This window comes from Sus scrofa, chromosome 1, assembly GCF_054392235.1.
Source record: "Sus scrofa isolate SSC_HxYL_T2T_F1_AM1 chromosome 1, Sscrofa_HxYL_maternal_Yorkshire_Landrace_v2.0, whole genome shotgun sequence".
NCBI lineage: Eukaryota > Metazoa > Chordata > Mammalia > Artiodactyla > Suidae > Sus > Sus scrofa.
Window position 1 is genome coordinate 105,275,754 of NC_139383.1, and position 23,556 is coordinate 105,299,309.

General features: G+C 51.7%; 1 protein-coding gene and 1 long non-coding RNA gene across 2 annotated transcripts in view; both read left to right on the plus strand.

Moving 5' to 3' along the window:
* The window catches only part of ARK2C (arkadia (RNF111) C-terminal like ring finger ubiquitin ligase 2C), a 119,215-nt gene that overhangs the window by 18,897 nt on the left and 76,762 nt on the right, over positions 1 to 23,556 (plus strand). The gene's annotated exons all lie outside the window — the stretch shown is intronic.
* Positions 690 to 17,702, plus strand: LOC146406267 (uncharacterized). The gene is made up of 2 exons (XR_014808286.1): positions 690 to 2,167; positions 12,968 to 17,702. It is a non-coding gene; the product is annotated as an uncharacterized LOC146406267 (long non-coding RNA).

Sequence of the window (23,556 nt, forward strand, 5' to 3'; positions counted from 1 at the left end):
TAGTCCTGGCTCCATGAGCCTTGCCTGGGTTCCCCCTGCTCTAGGCACAGCCTCCTTCCCTGGGTGTCCACAGAGAAAAGGGTGGGAGAAGGGCTGGCAAGAAATAGACCTCAGGTGAAAAGCTGAGCAGTTGGGTGTGAGCAAAATGGTAACGTCAGAAAATGCTGTCTCTTTCCTCTCACGGAGCACAGCCCCACCCTGCACTGCCACCTGAGGCTGTGAGACCCTCTGCATCAGCTCAGGAGGGGCACGTTGGGGGCTTCCAGGCACCGTCTCTCTGTCTCCTTATGTTGATCTTTGGGTTACTTTTAATTAATTAATTATTTTTTTTGCTTTTTAGAGCTGCACCCGTGGCATACGGGGGTTCCCGGGCTAGGGGTCTAATTGGAGGTACAGCTGCCAGCCTACGCCACAGCCACAGCAATGCGGGATCCGAGCCGCATCTGCAAACTACACCACAACTCATGGCAACGCTGGATCTCCAACCCACTGAGAAAGGCCAGGAATCAAACCCATAACTTCATGGTTACCAGCTGGATTCGTTTCCACTGCGCCATGACGGGAACTCCTGGGTTACTTTTTATTAAACCCAGTTGAAAGAGAAGAAACTGAGGCTCAGGAAGGGGCAGTTTTAAATTTCACGGCCTGGATGAGTTCCCGCTGTGGCTCAGCAGTAATGAACTTCACTAGTATCCATGAGGATTCGGGTTCGATCCCTGGCTGCACTCAGTGGGTTAAGGATCCAGTGTTGCCATGAGCTGTGGTGTAGTTTGCAGATACGGCTCGGATCCCGCATTGCTGTGGCTGTGGCTGTAGCTGTGGCCAGCAGCTGTAGCTCCGATTCAACCCCTAGCCTGGAAACTTCCATATGCTTCAGGTGTGGTCCTAAAAAAAAGTAAAAGTAAATAAATAAGTAAATTTCATGGCCTGGAAACTGAGGCTGGGTTTCAATTGAGCTGGGACACCAGATCCCGTCTATGACAAGAGGCAATATTCCCACCCTGTGGACAGGGCCTGGCCGTCAAGCTGCACACACTGGACTCTGCATCCCTCCACAGACAGTGAGTCTATGGTGTGTGAGGGGACAGGGTCCATGAGAACTCAAGGTAGTCAAGGGGTGCCCCTGCTCCTGAGTAGTCTTCCTCCATGGGGGCTGCCTTTCGGGGGCCCCTAGAGCCCAGTGCCACCGATCTTTGTCCACTTGCGCTCTGGCAGACCCTGCCACTGCAGGCAGTGGGGGAGATGGTCGTGGGGTAGGGGGGACTAACTCACACACATAACACCTGTCCTGTTGTCATGGAGGTTGGGGCCATGGCCGTGACCTTGCCCCTTGCCGTTCCTTGCAGTCTGGAAGGCAGTCTTATGTCCTCTGCCCTCCCAGGCCCTGGCCTTTCCTCTCCCATCACTGACTCACCTCTGCAGGGATCTCTGGGCACTTTCGAGCATCCTTTAGGCCAAGCATCCCCAGTTCCTCTGATGTCTTTAGTTCCATCCAGCTGCTGACCTTGATGAACTCCAGCTTGCCAAAGCCAATAATATGGGAAGGAAGCCAGTACGGACTCCCATCAGACGCCCTCATTTCTTAGAAAATGTACATTTCTGCTGATGTAGCCCAAGTTTGCCTCGGATGTTTTGAGCACGCATCTCCCTATTATTGAGGTCAATTTATGCAAACCTGAACTCTCAAATCTGGTAACACCTGTTTGGAGACACTTATGTCTTCACCTTGTGGAGTTAATTTATTTGGGTGGGTGTAAGTCTGGCTCTGGTGCCAGAGACTCAAAATAAAAGTGGCTTAAAGGGGGTACCAGGTGTTCTCTTGTGACGCAGTGGGTTAAGGATCCAGCTCTATCACTGCAGTGAATTGGGCCACTGCTGTGGTCTGGGTTCAAACCCTGGCCCAGGAACTTCCAAATGCTGTGGGCATGGCTGGAGAACAGGTCCCAGCTGTCTCAGAATGGCCTGGAGTTAGTAGTCCTGGGTAGGCACGGGGGGCAGGTGTTGATGTCAAGGATGCAAGAGCCTCTTCTCTTCTTGCTCCACCTTCCGTGGGGTACAGCCCTTTTCTGCATGTCCAGGATGGTTCACCCCACATCCACTTTCTAAGCAGCAGGAAGGAGGAAGAAAGGGCAGGAAGAGTATAGCAGATTTCTGCTTGGCCCCTATTGTCCAGAACTTGGTCATATGACTGCACATGTTTGCAAAGGAGGTTGGGAAATGTAGTTTTTATTCTGGAAGGCCATGTGCCCAGCTAAATTTGAGGGTTCTCATACCATAGAAGGAGAGAACAAATATTGGAAGACAACTTGGCATCTCTGCCTCAGTTGGTTCTTAGTACCTACAGATGAAGCCTTATATTGATCCTATTTACAGATTATCCTATGAGAGAAACTTACGCTCTCACAAGCAAACACCTTGCCTTTGGAAATGAAAAAAAGGATTATCCTTGTGTCCACTCCTCTGAGTTAAGTGTCGCAGTGGGTGGGGCTAGCATGTCCTCCATGGCTTCACTGAATAGGCAAGGACAGGTGGCAAGGCAAGAAGTGAAAAGCCAACAAGGTCCAAGCTGGTGTCAAACCACTGACCTGTGTTGATGTGATGTGCTCATTCATTTACTTAACAAATTCTCCTTGTTGCCCTGGTAACTAGCTCCCATTTTCCATCTTGTCCATAAGAATACAGTAGCATTTTCGTGCTAAGAATGAGATTGTAAGTGTGAATTGGCCAGGGTGTAGCCTACAGACCCTTGACAGACACTATGTGTCCTTAGGCAACATATGTAACCTCTTGGAGCTTCAGTTTTCTTACCTGAGAAATGGGGCTGTAATCATGACCCATCCCTTTGTTGTGGAGGAGATTCAGTGAGAATCCACAGGCACTCACAGGGACATGTCTGGAGTAGGAGTGGGAGCTGCCACAGGGGCAGGTTGGCCTGGGGGTGCAGAGCATAGGCTCTGGGTCAGGCTGCTGGGAGATTGAGGCTTCATTGTGAGTGGTATATGGGACACATACAGCTTTAGCAGGTGCCTGGCAAGGGATAGGCATTTGGGGACCGCTGGTCTGCTCCCTGTCCCCTTCCCTGCTGCCACAGGCAAGGAATGTCACCCCATCCCTCCACAGATGGCTGGTGGAGGCATGGGGGAGGACTCTGAGAATCAGAGCAGAAGTGCCTGCCAAGAATACCGGAGATGCTGGTGGTAGGGAGACCTAGGATTCTGGCCCCTCAGGCCAGCACGGTACCTACCGTCCCAGGGTCCTGCCTCAGGTGCTCCCTGAGGGAAGATTAGAGAAAGGAGATTTGCTCTCCAGAAGTGATAAGCAGACAGGGAAATCCCTCGTGGGGGGCACAGAGGCCTGAGGCTGGGGGCCTGGCTCCTGGGTGCCTGCTGCGTAGCCTGGCTGGGCCCTGGCCACCAAGACCCAGCTCTTAGAGATTTTATTAGAAACCCAGAAAGGCAGGGCTAGAAGGAGCCCCCAAGGTATCCAGCCCTTCCAAGCACCCCCATTTTACAGGAAACAGAGACCCAGAGAGAAGAGGTCATGGCCAAGGGCACTGAGATGGGGGGAAGACCCAGGCCCCCCACCTGAGTCCCTACTCTCATTCCTGGACCAGGTGCAGGGACCAAAAAGTCTCTGTGCCGCCCACGTTCTATTCCTCCTCTTCCCCCAGTTAGGAACCACTCTGTTTCTTCCTATTGCCCTCCTTGCATCCAGTCCAGGAAAGGCCAGGGAGGGGCAGGGTTAGCAGAGACAACAGCAGGGGGCTGGGTGACAGCTTAAGGGACCAGCTGTGATGGGGAGGGAGCCTCACAGGGTCAGCAATGGGGCCTGAGCTCCCATGTCAGTCCTGAGGCTCCCTGGTGTGTGCCGAAGGGCAAAAGTGGGCAAACAGAACCGGCTCCCAAGGTTAAGGTGGAGATTAACTGATATAAATTTGTCAGCTCTTCAGATGCAAAGTTCCGTTCACTCAGGCTGAAAAGATGAGGTTCTCATGCCCAAAGCATGGGACAGTAGGGAATGATCCGGGTGCGCAGGCATCCAAGTTCAACAGACAATACAGAGTCTCCTTGTATCTTACAAACCAAACAAGAAAAATCCCTTTTTTTTTTTTTTTGAGGGCTGCACCTGTGGCACATGGATGTTCCCAGGCTAGGGGTTGAACAGGAGCAGCAGCCGCCAGCCCACGCCACAGCCACAGCAATGTGATCCGAGCCGCGTCTGTGACCCACACCACAGCTCATGACATCACCAGATCCTGAATCCCCTGAGTGAGGCTAGGGATTGAACCTGTGTCCTCATGGATACTAGTCAGATTTGTTTCCAGTGAGCCACGATGGGAACTCCCATGTAGGAGAAATCTTGAGATGTCTTCATAGCTGTTTAGAATATTTCTGGGGCTTCTGCCTGACAATTAAGGGTTTCACAGAACACGTCACGACCATTGGTCTCAGCATCGGTAAGATCCAAGTCTCAGACCCTTGCTATACCTACATCTTTCCCATCTCTGAAATGCGGATGCATCTCCTAAATGCCCATGTGTTCCAGTTTAATTACCTTTAACCAGTCTTTTGGTGGTTCATAAAATGATGGTGCATGTGAAATTGATGGCATCTAGCATGCTTTTTATCTGCTTCCTGTACACAGAGCTTTGGGGGCTGAAGCTAAGTCTGTAGAACCATCAGAGACAAACCTCATGCCAAGTTTGGGATTCATAAGATCTCAGTTTCTCTCTCACCATAGACATCCCCCTTTATCTTGTTTTTGACATTTCACGACCTCTCACACCGAAGGACTCAGGGGGGTAAACACATCCTTGAGGACCTGGAAGTCAGTGAATCAGTAGCCAGGAGTCCCGGGACAGCTCTGAGCTTTGTTACCCTCTCTGGGGGCCTTGGGCTCCTGGCTGGTCCAAGGGGAAGAAATCTTTCTGCCTCCAGAAAGGAGTTCAGGGGTTGGTGAGCACCTCAGGGAAACTTATTGTCTGAATAGTTTTGGAAAGAAGAGATGTGCCCTGGAGTTAATATTCTAGGAAAAATGCTAACTTCTTTAGCCTTCCCTCTCTCCCCAAACCAACTGTACAAACCCCCTCCCTGTGCTTCTTCGAGGACCATCAATCTTTTAGACACTCAGTTGACCCTTCTAGAAGGCTGAACCCTCCTTCTCCCACTTTTCCAGCAGCTACAGTCTCCTGGTACCCCAGGATGTCCCTTCTCTTGGTACCCCAGCTGCTCCTGCATTCAATGCCTGCCTGGCCTCCTCCCCTCAACTGTGCTGCCTTCAAACCGTCCCTAAACCCAGCTTTGCACGCCTGATCCAAAGCCTTGAATGGCCCCACTGTGCCTGCAGGACCCTTGCATCTAAATGCCTCATACTGCCCCACCTGGGCATGGGTGGTAATGACATGATGAGGATGACACAGAAGGACCTCTGTGTTGATGGAAGCATGGCCAGGTGATAGGGGCTGCTGAGCCAAGGCCGCAAGTCTTGTCCTTGGCAGAGTTGTCACGGCCCTTGGCCCTAGGCCCAGAGGAGGTTGGCTTAGTGCAGGACCCTGGTCCAAATTGCTACCCCTCATTCTTTCCTTATCTATTGCTTAAATACTTATTAGGCCTCTACTCTGTGCCAGAAACTTCTGAGCCAGGATTCAGACCCAGGTAGGGGACTCCAGCATCTGTGCAGAAGCTGAAAAATTGGCTTTACCTTCCTTCCTTTCATTCGTTTGTTTATTCATTCACTTATTCACAAATGTTGATTGAATGGCCCACCCTGCTCCAGGTGTATCCTAGGCACTGAGGTCACAAGAGTAAGAGGACAGTCAGGACCCCTCTTGCAACTTTAGGGAGCTTACATTCTAGTGGGGGACAACAGCAGTCAGCAAATAAATAAGCAGGTAAATAGATAGCATGTAGCAGGTGACAGGGGCTCGAGGCAGAATAGTGCAGGGCAGGGGGCCAGTGATGCTGGGGTGGGGACAGGGGGAGAGAGAGGGGGAGCTTACTTTATGTCCACACTCAGGAAGAGCCCTGTTGTCTGCGCTCTGTTTACCAAAGCCTTGAACTTGAGGGCAGTGAGCGACGGAGCCCAGAGGATGGAAGGGGATGAATCCTGCCTCCCTTGTTGTGGCTGGGGCTTATATGGCTGCTTCCTGTCTCCTGATCAAGGACACTTCTGGTCCTCCCTCTGTACCAGGCAACCTCCCACTAGCTCTGGGAGGTAGAGATTCTCATGATCCCCATTCTATAGATGAGGAAGCCAATGGCTCAGAGAGGTCACCAAATGTGACAGAGTTGGTAGGGGTGGAGTCTGGATTCAGACCCAGGACCCTGGCAGGGGACCCTGGAGTCTGAGCTGTGACCACTCTGTTACCCTGGCCCTAGATGCCTCTGTCACACCCCTGAGCCTGGTGGGTCTCTGAGCCCTGAGACCAGGTGCTGCCTCCCCCACCCTCATCCTTCAGTAGGGGTGCTGACTGGTGATAAGGCATCCAGCACAGCCTTTAGAACCTTCTCGATACATTTTCTCTCTGCGGCCCGTCTACATGGTAGGAGAACTGACTTACCCAAAGCTATTTACTAATTAATGACCAAAGAGGTTTGATGACTCTCCTCTTCCTCATCTTCCTCCCTCTGTCTGATTTCTTTGCCCTGAAGCTTCAGGGCTCCTGGCAGGGCCATTGTGGGGGCTGGGAGGAAGTGGGAGCACAGTGGCACTGTCCATCTTCTCAGAACCACCTCTAAGGACAAGGGGTGTGCGTGCAAGCAAGAGAGTCTTCCTGTGCATGTGTTATGTGAGTGCATGCAGGTGTGTGCATGGGCATGCACAGGCGTGTATATTTAGATTCCACCAAGGATGTCCATGACATGGGCGATTGAGGGTTGAGAGGGTGCCCGGAGGGTCAGCATCCCCTGCCAGGGCTCTGCCACCCCAGGCCCTTCTCAATGGCATGTGTATGTGAGTGCATGCAGGTGTGTGCATGGGCATGCACAGGCGTGTATATTTAGATTCCACCAAGGATGTCCATGACATGGGCGATTGAGGGTTGAGAGGGTGCCCGGAGGGTCAGCATCCCCTGCCAGGGCTCTGCCACCCCAGGCCCTTCTCAATGGCATTGCCATTTGCTCCTCTCACTGTGTCAGCTCTCTGCCCCCTGAGGCCCTGACTCTATTCTAGACCTTAGTCACATCTGGTCATGGTGCAGCTGTCAGAGGTTTTACACTCGGAGAAAACTGAGACCCCAAAGATTAAAGCCTTCCTCCAGAGCTGGACGGAGCTTTGAGCAGAAGGCCATATTCTGTGTCTTTGGGCTGCAGCATTGATTTCAGGTGGGGACCACTGGCTTTGAGTAGTTTATTTTTTTACTCTTATGGCCACATTTGCAGGATGTGAAATTTTCCAGGCCAGGGGTGGAATCTAAGAGGGACCCACGCTGTAGCTGTTGCAATGCCGGATCCTTTAAACCACTGTGCTGGGCTAGGGATGAACCTGTACCTCCACAGCAATCCAAGCTGCTGCAGTTGAATTCTTAACCCACTGCACCACAGTGGGAACTCCCAACGGTTGCCTTTCTGAAGTACGAATCTATATCTATAAAAATACAGATTTGCACATTTTAAATGCAAGTTAAGTACAAGCCAGTGGTTTCATCATTAAAGAAGAAAGACATCCAGGAGTTCCTGTCGTGGCTCAGTGGTTAACAAATCCGACTAGGAACCATGAGGTTTCGGGTTCGATCCTGGAACTCAATCAGCGAGTTAAGGATCCGGTATTGCCGTGAGCTGTGGTGGAGATTGCAGAGGGGGCTCGGATCCCGTGTGGCTGTGGCTCTGATGTAGGCCGGTGGCACGGCTCCAATTCGACCCCTAGCCTGGGAACCTCCATATGCCACTGGAGCGGCCCTAGAAAATACAAAAAAAAAAAAAAAAAGAGAAGAAAGACAACCACATGGGGGCAAATTAAACACTGTAGACGACTCACTGCTGAACAGTGTGTGTTTCTCTCCTGCTCCCCACCTGGCTTTTGCCCCCAGGCCCATCCCCAGAGGCAATGACTGTAGTACTCAGCTTTGATCCGGTAGCAAGTGCTGCACTAGACCCGGCATCTGTGTGCCTGTACAGTGTTGAACAGAACCCATTAGGTCTCTGCCCTTGTGGAGCTTATGGTCTAGTGGCGGCAACTGGGAGTAAAGAAATGACCCACAAATACATGCATAATAGCAAAATGTGACAAGGGCCAGGCATGAGAAGAATGGGATGTTGGGGGTGGGGGGCGGGGGAGGAACAGCAGCAACAATGTCCTTTGGGTGGGCTGTGCCGGAGGTGTCGGTGGTGGAGGGATGAGTCCCAGGAGATGCTGAAGGAACCCTTGTCAGGTCCGGGGATGGGGGCCAGGATCTCAGGACCCTCTCCATTCACTTCTCACTTGATGCCTGAGGTCCAGAGAGGAGCAAGACCCTTCCCAATGTTTGGGGGTCACCATCCAGTTAGAGAGACAGGACATGATAAGGACTGGGTTGGCTTCCCAAGGCGATTGTGACAAAGAAATGGGGGGATCTATTTCTGCACAGTTCTGGAGGCTGTAAGTCTGAAATCAAGGTGTTGGCAGGGCCAGGCTCCCTCTGAAAGCTCTGGGAAAGATTTTCTCTTGCTTCTTCTGGCTTCTGGTGCTTGCTGGCCATCTTTGGCAGGTAGATCCATCATTTCGACCTCTGTCTCTGTTGTCATGTGATGTTCTCCTGTGTGTCCCTGTCTCCACGTGGCCTTCTTACAAGGTCATCAGTTCTTGGGTTTAGGACCTACTCTGACCCAGGGCAACCTCATCTTAACTGGATCACATCTGGAAAGACCCTATTTCCAAAGAAGATCCCATTCACAGGTACCAAGGGATAAAGACTTCAAGGTCTCTTTTTGCTGGGACACAATTCAACCTACAACAGGATGAGGCAGGCAGGTCCAGGGAGTGGGACAGCCTGTGAGGGCAGCGAGGAGTCAGGGAAGGGGGATGGGCTGGGCAGGGCAGGCTCCAGGGCTTGGAAGGATCCAGGTATATGGGTAGGAGGGCGGAGAGTGAGCAGGTAAATGAGGAAACGAAGGCCAAAGTGGGATGCACAAAGCACACACAGAGCACAGGGAAGAGGCTCTCAGGACTGGCCTTCTTGGACTGTGAGTCCAGAAAAAGGAGGCGATTATGAAGCCTGCAGCGTATCCTAAAGGGAACACATTGTCCTCCCCTGCTGGAGGTGATGGGGCTCCCTGTATTCTCAGCTATCCTCTGTGACCTTTTTCCTAACTTGAGCTGGCTCTGGCTTTCAGGTGCAGTGGCTACAGGAGGAAGAGTGACTGTCATCTGGGCTCTGGGATGAGCTCACACATGTCCCCAAAGCCTGGAGCCTCTGGCCCTTGATTGCCCCTAGCAACCAAGACGGCCCCTTCCTCCTATTCTTACACTCACCCCAATCAGCTTTTTTTTTGTCTTTGGACTTTTTAGGGACGCACCCACAGCATATGGAGGTTCCCAGGCTAGAGGTCTAATCAGAGCTGTGTTGCTGCCCTATGGCACAGCCACAGCAGTGCCAGATCCGAGCCACAGCTGCGACCTACACCACAGCTCATGGCAACACTGGATCCTTAACCCACTGAGAAAGGTCAGAAATCAAACCTGCAACCTCATGGTTCCTAGTTGGATTCGCTTCCACCGTGCCATGATGGGAACTCCCCCAACCAACTCCCCCTGCCCCCTTTCCTGCTCACACACTGAGGCGGAAGCCTGAAGGTGGGATGACCTTCACCTTGTCATTGCTGTGTGCCTAGAGGGGTACTGTTCAGAGCACGCATGCAAGAAATATTCTCTGACTTAAAGAAAAACAGCGGTGAGGAGTTCCCATGGTGGCTCAGTGGGTTAAGAACCCAACATAGGATCCGATAGGACATGGGTGCGATCCCTGGCCTCACTCAGTGGATTAAGCATCTGGTGTTACTGTAAGCTGGAGTGAAGGCCACAGACATGGCTCTGATCCCGAGTTGCTGTGGCTGTGGTGTAGGCCAGCAGCTGCAGCTCTGATTTGACCCCTAGCCTGGGAACGTCTGTATGCTGCAGGTACAGCCCTAAAAAGAAAAAACAAGAGAAAGAAAAAAGAAAAACTGCAGATATATGAGAGAGAGCTGACAGTCACATCTTCAAGTCTTATCCCTGTGGAGAGCCAGCTCTCCAGCTGTTCACACACCCCACCGTGTCGGGGCGACTGGTCCCAGGTCCCATCACCACCACTGAGCTGATCAGATGCTTGGGTAAGGTGCCTCCCCTTTCTGGGCCTCAGTCACCCTCTCAGTAGTGTGGAGGTGGTAATACCCACTTCACAGGGCTTACATGTGAACAGCTGTCCACTAGAATTATGCAACTTATTTCAGCCCGGCCATCTGCGCCCTTGCTCTGCAATCTGAGCCCTATGCTAGGCCAGACTGTGCACAGTGGACCCTCCACTGCAGAGGGTCTGGATCCTGCACAAGGAGTTAACAAAATGAGGAGCACTATAAAGGTGGGAGCTGTGCAGGCAGCCCTGAGAAGGCATGACTAGGATTTCAGCTGGTTCAAGAGTCAGTAGAGCCCTCCTGAGGAGATGGCCTATGTGGAGGAGTTAGCAAGGCAGAGGGTGGGAGGAGAATTCTCAGCAGGGAGACTAGCATCTTGGAGGCTAGAGCTCATGACCTGTCCTAGAAACGGGGAGCAGTCTGATGCAGCTGGAGCAGAGAGAGCAAGGAGGATGTGAGGACTGAGGCCAGAGAGCCCAGATGGACTCCCGTGGAAAGGCCATTGTATTAATTGGTTAAGAATTTGAGTGCAGGAGTTCATGTTGTGGCTCAGTGGTTAACGAATCTGACTATCATCCAAGATGACACAGGTTTGGTCCCTGGCCTCACTCAGTGGGTTAAGGATCCTGTGTTGCCGTGAGCTGTGGTGTAGGCCGCAGACGTGGCTTGGATCTGGTGTTACTGTGGCTGTGGTGTAGGCCAGCAACTACAGCTCCAATTTGACCCCTGGCTTGGGAACCTCCATATGCTGGAGGTGTGGCCCCAAAAAGCAAAAAAAAAAAAAAAAAAAAAAAAAAGAAAGAATTCAATTGCAGCAGGTCAGGTTGCTGTGGAGGTACAGATTTGATTCCCAGCCCTGTGGAGTGGGTTGAAGGGTCTGGTGTTGCTGCAGATGTGGTGTAGGTCAGAGCTGCGACTTGGATTCAACTCCTGGTCTGGGAACTTCCATATGCTGTGAGTGTAGCCTTTAAAAAAAAAAAGTGGTCACCTTGCAGTCCCTGTTGTGGCTCAGTGGGTTAAGAACCTTACTAGTATCCATGAGGATGTGGGTTTGATCCCTAGCCTCACTCAGTGGGTTAAAGGATCTGGTGTTGCCTGAACTGCAGTGTAGGTTGCAGACACAGGTTGGACCTGGCATTATTGTGGCTGTGGCATAGGCCAGCAGCTGCTGCTCTGATTTGATCTTAGCTTGGGAACTTCCATATGCTGTAGGTGCAGCCCTAAAGGGGGTGGGCGGGGGAGAGAGCCTGGCAGGAGCAATCCAGAGTGTCAGGCAGCCAGTCTGCTATTAATTGCTCTCCCATTCATGATTTCCATTCTCAAAGTCATTCATGGCCCATTATGGCTCCTAAAGCTCCAGCCTTTGTGTCTGCATTCCAGCATATACAAAGGAGGAAGGGATGGGAATGCCTTCTCTAATTAAGGCACTTCCTAGAAATTGCACACACCATTTCCATTTAAATCCTATTGGATTTAAAGATCTTAGTCATGTAGTTATACTTAGCCTCAAGGGAAGCTAGGGAAGTGTCTTTATTCCAGATAGTCACAAACCAGCTAAGAATGAGGGAGTCTGTTGTGATGGAAGTTGGATATTGGGGATAACTCAGTATCCACCATAGTCACCACGTTTAGTATTTCAATTGATGAGGGCACTCTAGGCCCAGTATATCACAAGATGCATCACAAATCCATAGCTGTCTTCACAGAGGGGCTTCCACCTCACCCCTCCAAATAGATTCCTCCTCCCTCCCACTAATGAGGTTCATTCAAAGCTGTCCTCTTCTCCTTCATTACCAAGGATGCTGAAGCTGTGGCGGTCTTCACGGCTGCTGAAATGGGAGGAGGGGTTGAATGTTTGTGACTAGCCGTAGAGGAATAGAGGCTGTCCTACGGACAGTGCATTCAGCTGGCAGTGAGGCCCAACTGGAGGAGTGGTCTTCCTGCTTCTGTGGGAACCTGGGAGCCCAGGGTTCCTTAGGAAAATGCAACTGGCATTCCAAACAGATTGTTTATGAACACACTCTTGAGACCAGGTTGCTTGTTTCTTTTTCTCAAAGACATTTCCATGGCGATTCCTGGAAAAGAAGGCTTCCTCTTCTCTTTTGGGACAGAGGAACCAGGTAGCACCAGGCTAAAGGTCCCTGCATTAGGAAAGTTGTCAGAGCTGCCCCCGGGGGGGCCAGGAGGTGGGGGTGCACTGGGAGGAGACCACCCTGCCCACTGGGCTGCCTCTGATGAGGTTGGGTGTGGAATTCTGTGGGAGGTGGTGCTGGGCAGGGTCAGGCACAGGAGGAGTCAGGCTAGGCCCAGGGTGCTCAGGCTGGGAGGGAGCTGAGTGCTGTCCAGGATTGGGGTGTTCAAGCCCCAAGGGGACTCCTTGGGGACATCTAGGGACTGCAGAGCTGTAGAGGAGGCTATAGGAGAGCCCAGGGGCAGGTCTTTGGCCCCACAGCAGGTGACCTCCCACTGGCTTTTAAAGTGGGCTTCCACACACATTACCTAATTGGAGCTGCGGCTGCTGGCCTATGCCACAGACACAGAACATGTGACCTATGCACAGCTCAGGGCGATGGCGCATCCTTTAACCCACTGAGTGAGGCCAGGGATGGAACCTATGTCCTCATGGATACTAGGTGGGTTTAGTTATCACTGAGCCACAATAGGAATTCCCCAAAGACATTACCTTTGAAGGAAGGTCCCTGTAACTAGAAAGCACAGGACTCCAGCGGGCACCTCCGTGAGCAGCTGTTTGGAAACAGGCAGGAAAGAGGACAGCCATTTGCCCCAGATCCACCCTGCTCACTGCTGCCTCTGCCACAGGGCATGGCCTGGGTGCAAAGTCCTGACAGCCCCCTCCCCTACCCAAGTGCAGCTAGGAGGCTCTGGATGGAGGCCCCTGTCCCCGCCCCTGCTGGCTTGTAGGCAAACTAATCTCCAACCTTCCCTGGACCTCAGTCTCGTGCACTGGTAAGTGAGGGGGCTGGGTGAGACGCTCTTGAAGATCCTTTTTAGCTCAAGTTTCTATGATCCTATTATCTACTTCATGCCCCGTTTCCCCACTTAAAGAAATTAAGAAATAGGGCAGCATTGAAGATAATAGCTCATTTATGGCCCCGAAGGATTTCAAAGGCATTTACAGTGTGCAAGCGAAATGCCGCTGGAGATTGGCGGTAGTTGGCCTGCCTCTGGCCCGGCTCTTACCCTCTCCCCACTCAGAAGTGGGTGTGCGGAGGGGAGGCCCCAGGCTCTAGGTCCAAGGGGATAGGAGGGTCAGTAGGCAGTGGCTTCCCCCTTCAAGGCCAGTCTTTTCTCCAGCAGGCCGTGCAGTGCAGCCCATAACCCTTGGAATGAATTCTTGAGGAGGTCTGGTTTTCCTTTAAAGTTTTTGTGAAAAAACTGGTTTCTACCCAAGATGGCCTGGGTTTACTTACTTACTCTTAACCTTGAGCCAGCTGGACAAGTCTCTCGGGGCACTCCTAAAGGAACAACAGACTTTTCCCAGGAAGCTTGTCTTCCAGGAGAGAGTGGGGGCTGTGTGTGACTAGAGGGTTCCCCTGGCTTCAGGGACTTGGCGCGCTCACTAGCACTACCTGTGGCTCCATCCTCCTATCTTCCTTGTGACTCATGCTCCAATCTTGAAAAGCCTGAATGCAGAAGCAACCAAGTAGATGTGACACAGCCACGCCTCACTCCATACACAAGGCTTTGGAGTGTAGGGGTGGGGCTGGATGTGATGGGGGCGGGGTGGACCGTGATGGACAGGTCTAGACAAAAAGCGCTTAGAATGCACGAAGGGAGTTAGAACAAGTGGGCAAAGCTAGCACAGAGGGGCTGGCGTTGGATGCAAGGGCTCTGGGCTGCCCAGAGGGTGTGTGAGAAAAAGGACAGCCTCACAGCTTTGCTACCTACAGATGCAGGGTCATGTGGCCTTGGCCAGTGGAACTTTGGGAACCTGCTTCAGTGAGCAAATAAGAGGGATCTGTGATAACCACACCAAGTTCAAGTGAACATAAATTGTTGTGTTCAAAGTGCCTGATAAATTTTTCTTTCCCATAGTACCCTCTGGTCTTTAAATGACAGACACTCAGCACCCCAGAGTTGAAAGGAATTCAGAAGAGTGTTCACTCAGCCCCTCCATCTTTTCTTGAAGGGGAAAACATCACAGGATGAGTTAATAGCAAAGAGCAAGTCACATCCAGGGCTCTTGTGTCAAGTTCACAGAGATCTTTTCAAACCTGCAGAACAAGCATAGAGTTAGATGGAGGCTGGCCTCTGCTGCGCCCAGGATGGAGGCTCATGAGGTCCTGGGCCTTGTCTCATAGTTCCCTGCTGCATCCCCCGTGCCTGGCCCAGGGCTGACAGAGTTAGTGCTCAGTATATATTCATTGACAAAATGAATGGGGATTACAACACATAAGAGGGGTGTGAATAGCTGTGGCTTTGCTGTGCCGTCAGCCAAGAAATTCCTGCCTTCTCTGGGCTTTGTATGTAGCCCTGAAGATAATTACTCTTAATTCTTCAACCTCTTTTGGCCACAGAGGAAGCAAAGGCCCTGTGTTCTATCCTGGCAGAGTGGATTCTATTCTAGGTCTTAAAAAGGTTGAAAGGCACACACCACAGTGCCTCAGGCAGATCTGCTGTTTGCAGAGCTCCAACTTTCATGCGAGCCATGCCGGCCCAGAAGTGGTGCCTGGATCTGGCTTCTCTCAGCACCTTTGCTGCTCCCTGACTTGAGGCACCCCCTGACTCAGGATTCATCTTTGGTCCCTGGGTCCCTGACTCACCCCTGCACATGCTCCTCCTGTGTGCTGGTCGATATCCATTCTGAGCACAGCTCCTTTGTGGGCCCAGGGAGGGGACATAGAAGAGCAGGTGGTCAAGTCACAGCCCAGTCCATGGGTGTCCTGATGTCATTGCCATGGGGAGCTGGCCTTGTCTTCCTGGCCTGGCTGCAGGCTCCTTGACGGGGAGAGAACATGCCTCTATGCCTCCCATCTCCTTAGACTATCTGAGTGGAAATAAAAATATCACACATGGGAATTCCCATTGTGGCTTAGCAGAAACAGATTTGACTAGTATCCGTGAGGATGCGGGTTCAATCCCCGGCCTTGCTCAGTGGGTCAGGGCTCTGGCAGACATGGATCAGATCTGGCATTGCTGTTGCTGTGGTGTAGGCTGGCAGCTGCAGCTCTGATTCGACTCCTAGCCTGGGAATTCCATATGCTTTTTAGGTGTGGCCCTAAACACACACACACACACACACACACACACACACACACACACACACACACACACACACACAACAAAAAGCCCTCAAGAATCACCCAAAATGAGTTTTGGGGTGGTCTAATACACACTGAGAGGAAAAGTTACAAGGTCATAGAACCTATATTCTAAAGTGACTGCAGAGAGGTGCTAGAGGCCCCTTGGGGATGCCTTCTTGCACAAAGCAGAGGTAACAACTGGCACCTGTGATGCACGTCATCTCTTTGTGAGGCACCCTCCTCCATCACCTGCTTGGTTCCTAGGTTTAGGGATTGGTTTACAATTGGATTTTGAGGCCAAAAGAGAGGCTGGAGGTGCCGTGGAGTCTCCTTTCATGGTTTCACATGGTTGGCCTTGGCTTTCTCTGGCAACCCGGGCTTGTGAGCCATCTGGGGGCCCTCGGGAGCATAGAAGCACCAGGATAAGCAGGGTCAGTGGGTCTCCCCTTGTACCTCCTGGTTGGGTTGCAGGCTGGAGGCTCAGGAGGTTGACTGGCCAGGTTTCCCGGCCCTTTAGAGTGATTCTGGAAGTGGGAAAGAGACCCCGGCTTGGGATTCAGGATAGCTGGGCCCTCTGGTCCCTGCTGCATCCCCCAGGTTCTCAGGGGTCTGTCTCTGACAAGAGAAGTGCAGATGGATTGGGGGGGTCTCTGGGATTCCCCTTGCTGCGAATGCTCTACAAGCCTCTGAGTCTTATCCCTGCTTTATCACCTTCTCCTGCTTATCCTGCCATGTCCTCTAGCAGCTGCTCCCTGCCTTTGTCAGAAGAGAGGGAAAGGAGGAGTTCCCTGGTGGCCTAGTGGTTAAGGATCTGGCATTGTCACTGCTGTGGCTCAGGTTCTATCCCTGGCCTGGGACTTCTGCATGCTGAGGGTGTGGCCAAAAAAAAAGAAGAAGAAGAAGAGAAGGAAGGGCATTGCTCTTTGGAAACAGACCTGGATGCTGAGTGGGGCGGGGGCGGCCAGGGGGCTTGGATGACAGGTGGTCTGAGCCTAGGACTCTTCAGAAACCCACCCCCTGTTCGCCTTACCTACTCCACACCCTGTACTCGGGTCATGTAGGGTCAAGGGTTCAGGGGTTCTGTTTTGTGATGATCAATGTCCTTCTCTAGAAGTCTCTGGAGGAGATTTTCTATGCAAAGAGAACATATGTGGTTGTTTCTTCACAAGGATGTGGGCCCTTGAGCTGTAAAACTGGCCAGGGTAACTTCTCTTTTGTGACCTTGGACATCTGTCTTTGCTCTGGGGTTCCACCTCTTCACTCAGTAATGGGGACCTCTAACTTCATGGCTAGCTGGCCCTGAGGGTGCAGGGTGAAGTCGAGGGATAAGAACAAAGGCAGAAGAGGTGTGAGGCAAGGGGATGGCCCTGAAGGAAGTTAAAATTATTCACCAAGCAAATGTTCTAACTCGTGAACCAACCCAGGGGGATTGGTACAAGTTGGGGTCTAACAGAGAGATAACTCTTGCAACACAAGCTTAAGCCCTCTGGAAGATTGGGGTGTGATGCACTGAGAGCAATGCCGATGTTACCACATCCTGGTCCCCAAGCCCGGCACAGCCCTGGAGGATGTCCAGTTCTTCCTAAAAGCACTTCAGATGCTGTAGGTCATTCTGTGATAAGCCCCTGAGAACTTGGTAGGGCCATGGAGAGTTGTTCCCTGGTTTCCTTATGCTCTTGGTAAATGGTGGGCCCAGCAGTGCCTTCTGGGGGATCTAATTAAGCATTGGAGCACTGAGAGAAAGAGTTGGATTTCTGAAAAGCTTCTGAACTGAGAGAAAGGTATTTCCTTCTGGAAGGGCTCAAGTGTAGCTCTGCCTTGAGACAGTTGTCTACCCTTCTTAGTCCTCAGATTAGGTTAAATTAAATCATTCATTCATTCACTCATTTATTCACTCTCTTGACACACACATATGAATTGTCCTCTATATGTCAGGCGCTGTACAAGAGGCTAGGGAAATAAGAGCAGACAAAACAGTCTTGGAGAGTGAAAATGCAAGTTTAGCAAAAAGGCCTTCCGTGTCCTGCTGGAGAGAATGGATTTGCTGGACCTGGCCTAGGGTTCAGTCCTCCTGTTGGGCTTCTGGGACTCACACCAAGAGGAAACTCATCATATCCTTCATTTCCAAGAAAAAGCAAATAAATCACCGAGCACAACAACACTGCAGACCTTATAAAGCAAACACAACAGGAAGACACTGGGATTGGATGGATGCAGGGCTCCTTGCAGGCTGCCCGTCTGCTGGGAGATGTGAGATCTCTCCTTAAAAATGCTGAGTTTTGGGGGTTTTCCAGGACCTTTTGGGATTTAGCTTCCTATTCAATTGGTTTAACCCTCTCCAGAGGTAGGGTAGACCAGATGACCCTTGAGGTCTCCATCTGCTTTACAATTCAACCATTCAGGGATTTTTCAGGATCTGCACTTAAACTGGAGGATTGTATTAATGTTTGGCTCAGGTAGAGGGGAGTACCTTGTCCACAGTAGTGACCTGGAAAGAAAGTGGGTTCCTGCTTGGAAGAAAAGTAGCTCTCTGTTCCATGCATCAGAGCCAAAGCCTTGTGCTGATTTTCTCTGAGGCAGGGTAGGGTTTGTTCTTGAATGACATGTGTCTATTGGAGCCATTGCCTGGTATCCTTAGAATCAGGCAGTTTCAACAAAAAGGTGGCCCCCAACCTGGGCCTTAAAATTTCCATTGCGTAAAGCTTCCAGCATGGAGAAAGATGTGTTTGTATAACCTCTGGCAACACACTCTACCAAACCGGCCTTTGTTTACTCCCTGCCAGCAGCCTGCAAATTTGTGCTTCAGCCAAGACCAGACCCCAGCTCCCCTGAGTATCAGATCAGAGATAAGCTTCTCAAGTCTTCTTGAGCATTAGCATCTTCAGTGCTTTAGACAAATCAGATCACTGGGTTCTCCGTCAATCTATGGCAGCTGGCCTGGGGTGGGACAGGCATCCATATACTGTAATCATCTTCCTAAATGATTTTGATGCCCAATTAGGGTTGAGAACTTGGGACCAGCAAGTCTCCAAGTGTGGCCCCCATAGCTGTGCCCTCACCTGGGGAGTTTGAACATGCAGGTTTCTGGGTCTCTTCCCCAGAGCTACTGAATGAAGAATCTACTCTTAGCTCTGATGCACACAAACAGTGGAGAACCACAGCAGGAGACCTTTTCTGCTTCCCTAAATTTTTTTTTCCTTTTTTGGTTTTTTGGCTTTTAGGGCCGCACCCACAGCATGTGGAGGTTCCCAGGCTAGGGGTCCAATCGGAGCTATAGCCGCTGGCCTATGCCAGAGCCACAGCAATGTGGGATCTGAGACACGTCTGCGACTTACACCACAGCTCAGGGAAATGCCAGATCCTTAATCCACTGAGCAAGGCCAGGGATTGAACCCATGTCCTCATGGATGCTAGCCGGGTTCGTTAACTGCTGAGCCATGATGGGAACTCCCCATGAACTTCTATTTGCCCTTGTGCTCATGCAAGGAATTTTATTAGAAGTCCACTGTGGGTTCATCCCTGGAGATGCTGGTTATGCCTGCCTGGTGTTGGCTGAGACTGGCTTGGGGCATGAGGTCCTGAACAGAGAATAATAATAATTGGTTAGATCACTCACTCTCCCCCATCTGCCTCCCCCCGCCCCAGCCCTCCCTGTGTACATCAACACCTAAACTCCCAGGGCTACCTGGTGGGAAATCAAGACTTTTGGGACAGGACCTAGTCACAGAATAGAGAAGCAGGAGGAAGCCCGGGAGTGTCTCCATCTTCCTTAGGGATGGGGGACCCAGGTCACCTTGGTCACAGCTTTGTCCATGGTGCCCTCAGCTGTTCAGTAGAAGCCAGCCGGACCCTCTCCTGAGACAACTCTGGTCCGCAGTCCTGTTCTCTTCAGGACAACTCTATGGAGCTGAGTCTTTTCAGGCACACAGGGATCATGAAGCACTTACTGTGTACCAAGGCCTGGCTGTGAATAAAGAAGTGATCAGCCTCCAGAGTCTGGAGTGACAACTCCACCATTCACTGGCCGAGTGAACTTGGGCAAGTCACTGAATTTTTCTGAACCTCATGTTTGCTCATATCCATTCAACCAACAGCTGTTTATGAAATACCCACTCACAGCGAGCTGCCCTTGGGCATATGTCATTTCTGAGAGCTGGGCGCAGAACCCTGGATGGGCCACATCAAGAGGAGTCCTGGGGACAAGGGAGAGATCCTTTAGGGTAGAACAGGGGACTAGTATCTACACAGGAGAGAACCAGAGGGCAGGGCTGGTGGGTGGAGGGTTGGCTGGCAGATCCTTGCAGGCGGGACTGCCTGCCATGTTCATGGAACCTGCTCTAGAATGCACCAGGTGTTGCCTGGGATCTTTCAGAGCGTGCTGATCAGGGTGGCAGCCTAGTTTTTGGGAGGGAGCATGGGTGGAGGATGGGGAGCTAAGTTTCGTGCTGACCCTGCCTCTCACTTGCTGTGCATTCCTGGGTAAGCCACTTCTTTTCCTTGTGTCTCAGTGCTGGGAGTCATAAATCTGCCACTGCCCCTTCCAGAGGCCCGTGTGGGGACCCCCCAAAATAGTGCACAGGACAGCCTGGAAAGTGTGCTTTGTGATATCAAGAGTGTCATCCTGGTGTGGACCACCTGTGTGAGCTCACTTCCCTCATATTCTAGCTTGTTTTGTCCTGGAAGAGGGGGCCACCATCTATAAACCAGCCCACATTATCATGGCAACAGGAAGCTGGAGCCTTGGGAGGGGCTGGCCTGAGGGGCAAGGGCTCTCCTGTTAGGACCTGGTGGAGGGAAGACAGGCCTGGGAAGCCCAACATCTCTTGCTCTGGCTCCAGGAACAAAAGGTTCTGCTGCCTCTGGCTGAGCTGTTATATCCATCGTTTTAAAACCCTGTACATTTTGAGAGGGACAAGATCAGTGTGTTTCCTTTATTCTAATCACACTGCAGTGCTATTATGTAAGGGCTGTGTGGTGTCCAGAAAGCCTCGGGGGCACAGGGAAAAGGAGGTTTCTCACCTCTGCACCCTCTACCTCTCACTTCTTTTCCCATAGCCTCCTGGGCACCGCTTGCCCCACTGAGGGAGGGGGAGCCTTATGCGCTGAAACAGGAATTGCGCTCATGCGCCTGTGTCTGTGAGTGTGAGTAAGTGAGTGTGTGTGTGTGTGTGTGTGTGTGCAGGAGGATGTGCCTTCTCATCACACACACTAATCAGAGCAGAAGGGCCCTCTGCCCCACTCATTCGGCCCCTGTGAGGCTGTGGTCTCCTCTAGGGCCTCTGGGGCTGTGACCTTGATGCCAAGGCTCTTGGTCTGGTGTGACTAGTGCTCAGCCTTGGGGAATGGTGAAGCCTGCCAGAGCCTGGAGAGTCTAACAACGCATGCGTCCTCAGAGCTTCACCCAAACTTTCTACGCTTCTATTACTCTTTCATCCTGACAAGAACCTGTGAAGATGGCTGGCCCACTGGGTAGGTGAGGAAAGTGAGGCCCCCCCAACCCAGGGGACTGAGGGACCAGGGGCATAGCAAGCCAGTGGAGGGCTTGGTTCAGGTCTCCTGATTCCCCAGTGGCCCACAGTGTCCTGGCTGGGAGGACTGGACAAGTGGATGCATCCTACAGAACAGGTCACCGCAACGGAGTCTCTTGCTGTTGATTACCCAATAGACAATGATGTGGTGATGAGAGCAAGCAGAATGCTGGGGACGTGGAGAGCTTAATAAACCTTTACTGTTGCTAGGGATGGGCCTGAGCATTCCTGCAATGGCTCACCGGCTCCATGACAGCCTGCAGTGACCGCCCAAGCAGATGCAGGTGTCCCCAGCTCTCTGGGTTCCTCCCAGGACTGGATCCTCCTCTGCATCCAGGGCGCAGGAGGAGTTATCTGTATCACACATGTGGGAAGCGGGGCTCAGAGCGGCTTCGGCCCCGAGGCCAGTGGTCTTGAGTGTCCTGGCAGCTATCTGCTTCTCTGAAGCAGATGGACAGTTGCTCCCACAAAGGGGATGTGTGGTGCCCGTGCTGTGGTTCCCATGGCAAACTCAGGCCCCTCTTGTTTCTAATTAATCCTGGTGTGCTTTTCTCCCCTCGGTGCAACCCAGCCAGGTTGGGGCATTCTCATCATCCCGGCTTCCCCCTACCCCAAGTGCCCCCCAAAAGAACTCCATTTTAGCCATTTTAAGTGCACAGCTCAGTGGTGTTAAGTACATTCACCTTTTTGTGCCACCATCACCATGTCTGTCTCCAGAAGTTTTTCACCTTCCCAAACTCAAGCTGGTCCCAATAAACACTCACTCCCAGCCCTGGCAACCTCTCTTCTACTTTCTGTCCCTATGAGTTTGCCTCCCTAGGAACCACACATTAAGTGGAATCACACAGTATTTGTCCTTTTGTAACTTAGCTTCTTTCACTTAGAGTGATGTCTTCAACTTTCATCTGTGTTTTACCATGTGCCCCAATTTCCTTCCCCAAAAAGCAGGTTTTTGCCTTTTCTTTTGCTCTAATTCTTTGGTTCTAAAAACAAACAAACAAACAAAAAACCCCAGGAGTTCCCATTGTGGCTCAGCGGGTTAAGAACCCGACTACTATCCATGAGGATGCAGGTTTGATCCCTGGCCTCGCTCCGTGGGTCAAGGATCCAGCATCGCTATGAGCTGCAGTGTAGGTTGCAGATGTGGCTCAGATCTGGCACTGCTGTGGCTCTGGCGTAGGCCGGTGGCTACAGCTCCGATTTGACCCCCAGCCTAGGAACTTCCATAAGCCGCAGGTGCTGCCCTAAAAAACAAAGCAATGGAATCTTCCTCCAGCTATTTTCTTCCCCAAACAAAATCTTACGGGAGGCCCAGTACCTTAGGCACAGAAAACAATGGTGCTCTGGCTGAAGGCGGGGAGAACCAAGGACCCTGCACCCCAACCTTTGTGTCCCTGAAGCCCCTTTCCAGGAGCTCCTGGGCATACCACAGGGCTTCTGCCCCCATTGCAGCTGCACATCCCAGAAAGGGCGTGGCAATTTGATTGACGGTGGACCCACATGATGGGGAGGGGGACCTGGACCTGGGTGCCTTCTTGCCTCCTTCCCTTTCTTCCTAACCGCCTCTTGGTGTCTCTGGGCCCCAGCCAGGACCTCTGGACACCTCTAACATAAGTGAAGTTCAGAGAAAGTTAAAGGCATCATTCATCTGGGGGATTTGGAGTTTCTTGCAAACCTCCTGGGCTGGGTTTATCTGTGTCTCCGTCTCTTCTGGGACCTGGTGGGAGCCCTCTGCCTCCTCTCCCCTCTGACCCCACTCATCTCTCTTTTCCACCCATCTCTCCTTATCTTCAGGGTCTTTGAGCTCCCTCCAGGCTGCTCTGGCCCCATTCTGTCCTGCTCCCACCAGCCTCATCTATATACGAGCTCTAGACAGTGCCGTTCCTTTTCACCAAACATTTCACAGTCCGAGTTCCATTTCCTTAGCATCTTGTGAGTATTAATTAACTGTAGTATTAATTGCAGTATTAGTTGCTGCATGAGTTTATGCACTCTGGGGGAGCTCTGCGTTTGTCAGATGACTCTTGGTTTCCCTGCAGTTTTATGAGGTCTGGAGCACACAGAATTTCAGACGTCAGGGGCCATATTTGGGATTAGGAGCCGCACACGCAGTAGAGCACCTTTCAAACATCCTCAAATCCATCGCTGTAACCACTGACTGCCACATCACACAGTGGTGTGTGGATCACCTACTACGTGCCAGGTCCTGGGCTATGTGCCTGGGAAACAACAAAATGAGATTAGACCTGCCCTCAATGATTTGGGGTGATACTTCGACTCCTTTTGATTTTCTTTCCTTATCTCAAAAATGGGACAATAATCTCTCCTATCGCTATACGGGGATTATGTGAGAGGGAGTGTGTGGAGTATTTCAAAGGGGACCACACAGTCACAACCAGCACTGGCCACTTTGGGTATCACCCTTACCTGCAGCTGAGGGGCCAACAGGCTCCTCTGTGT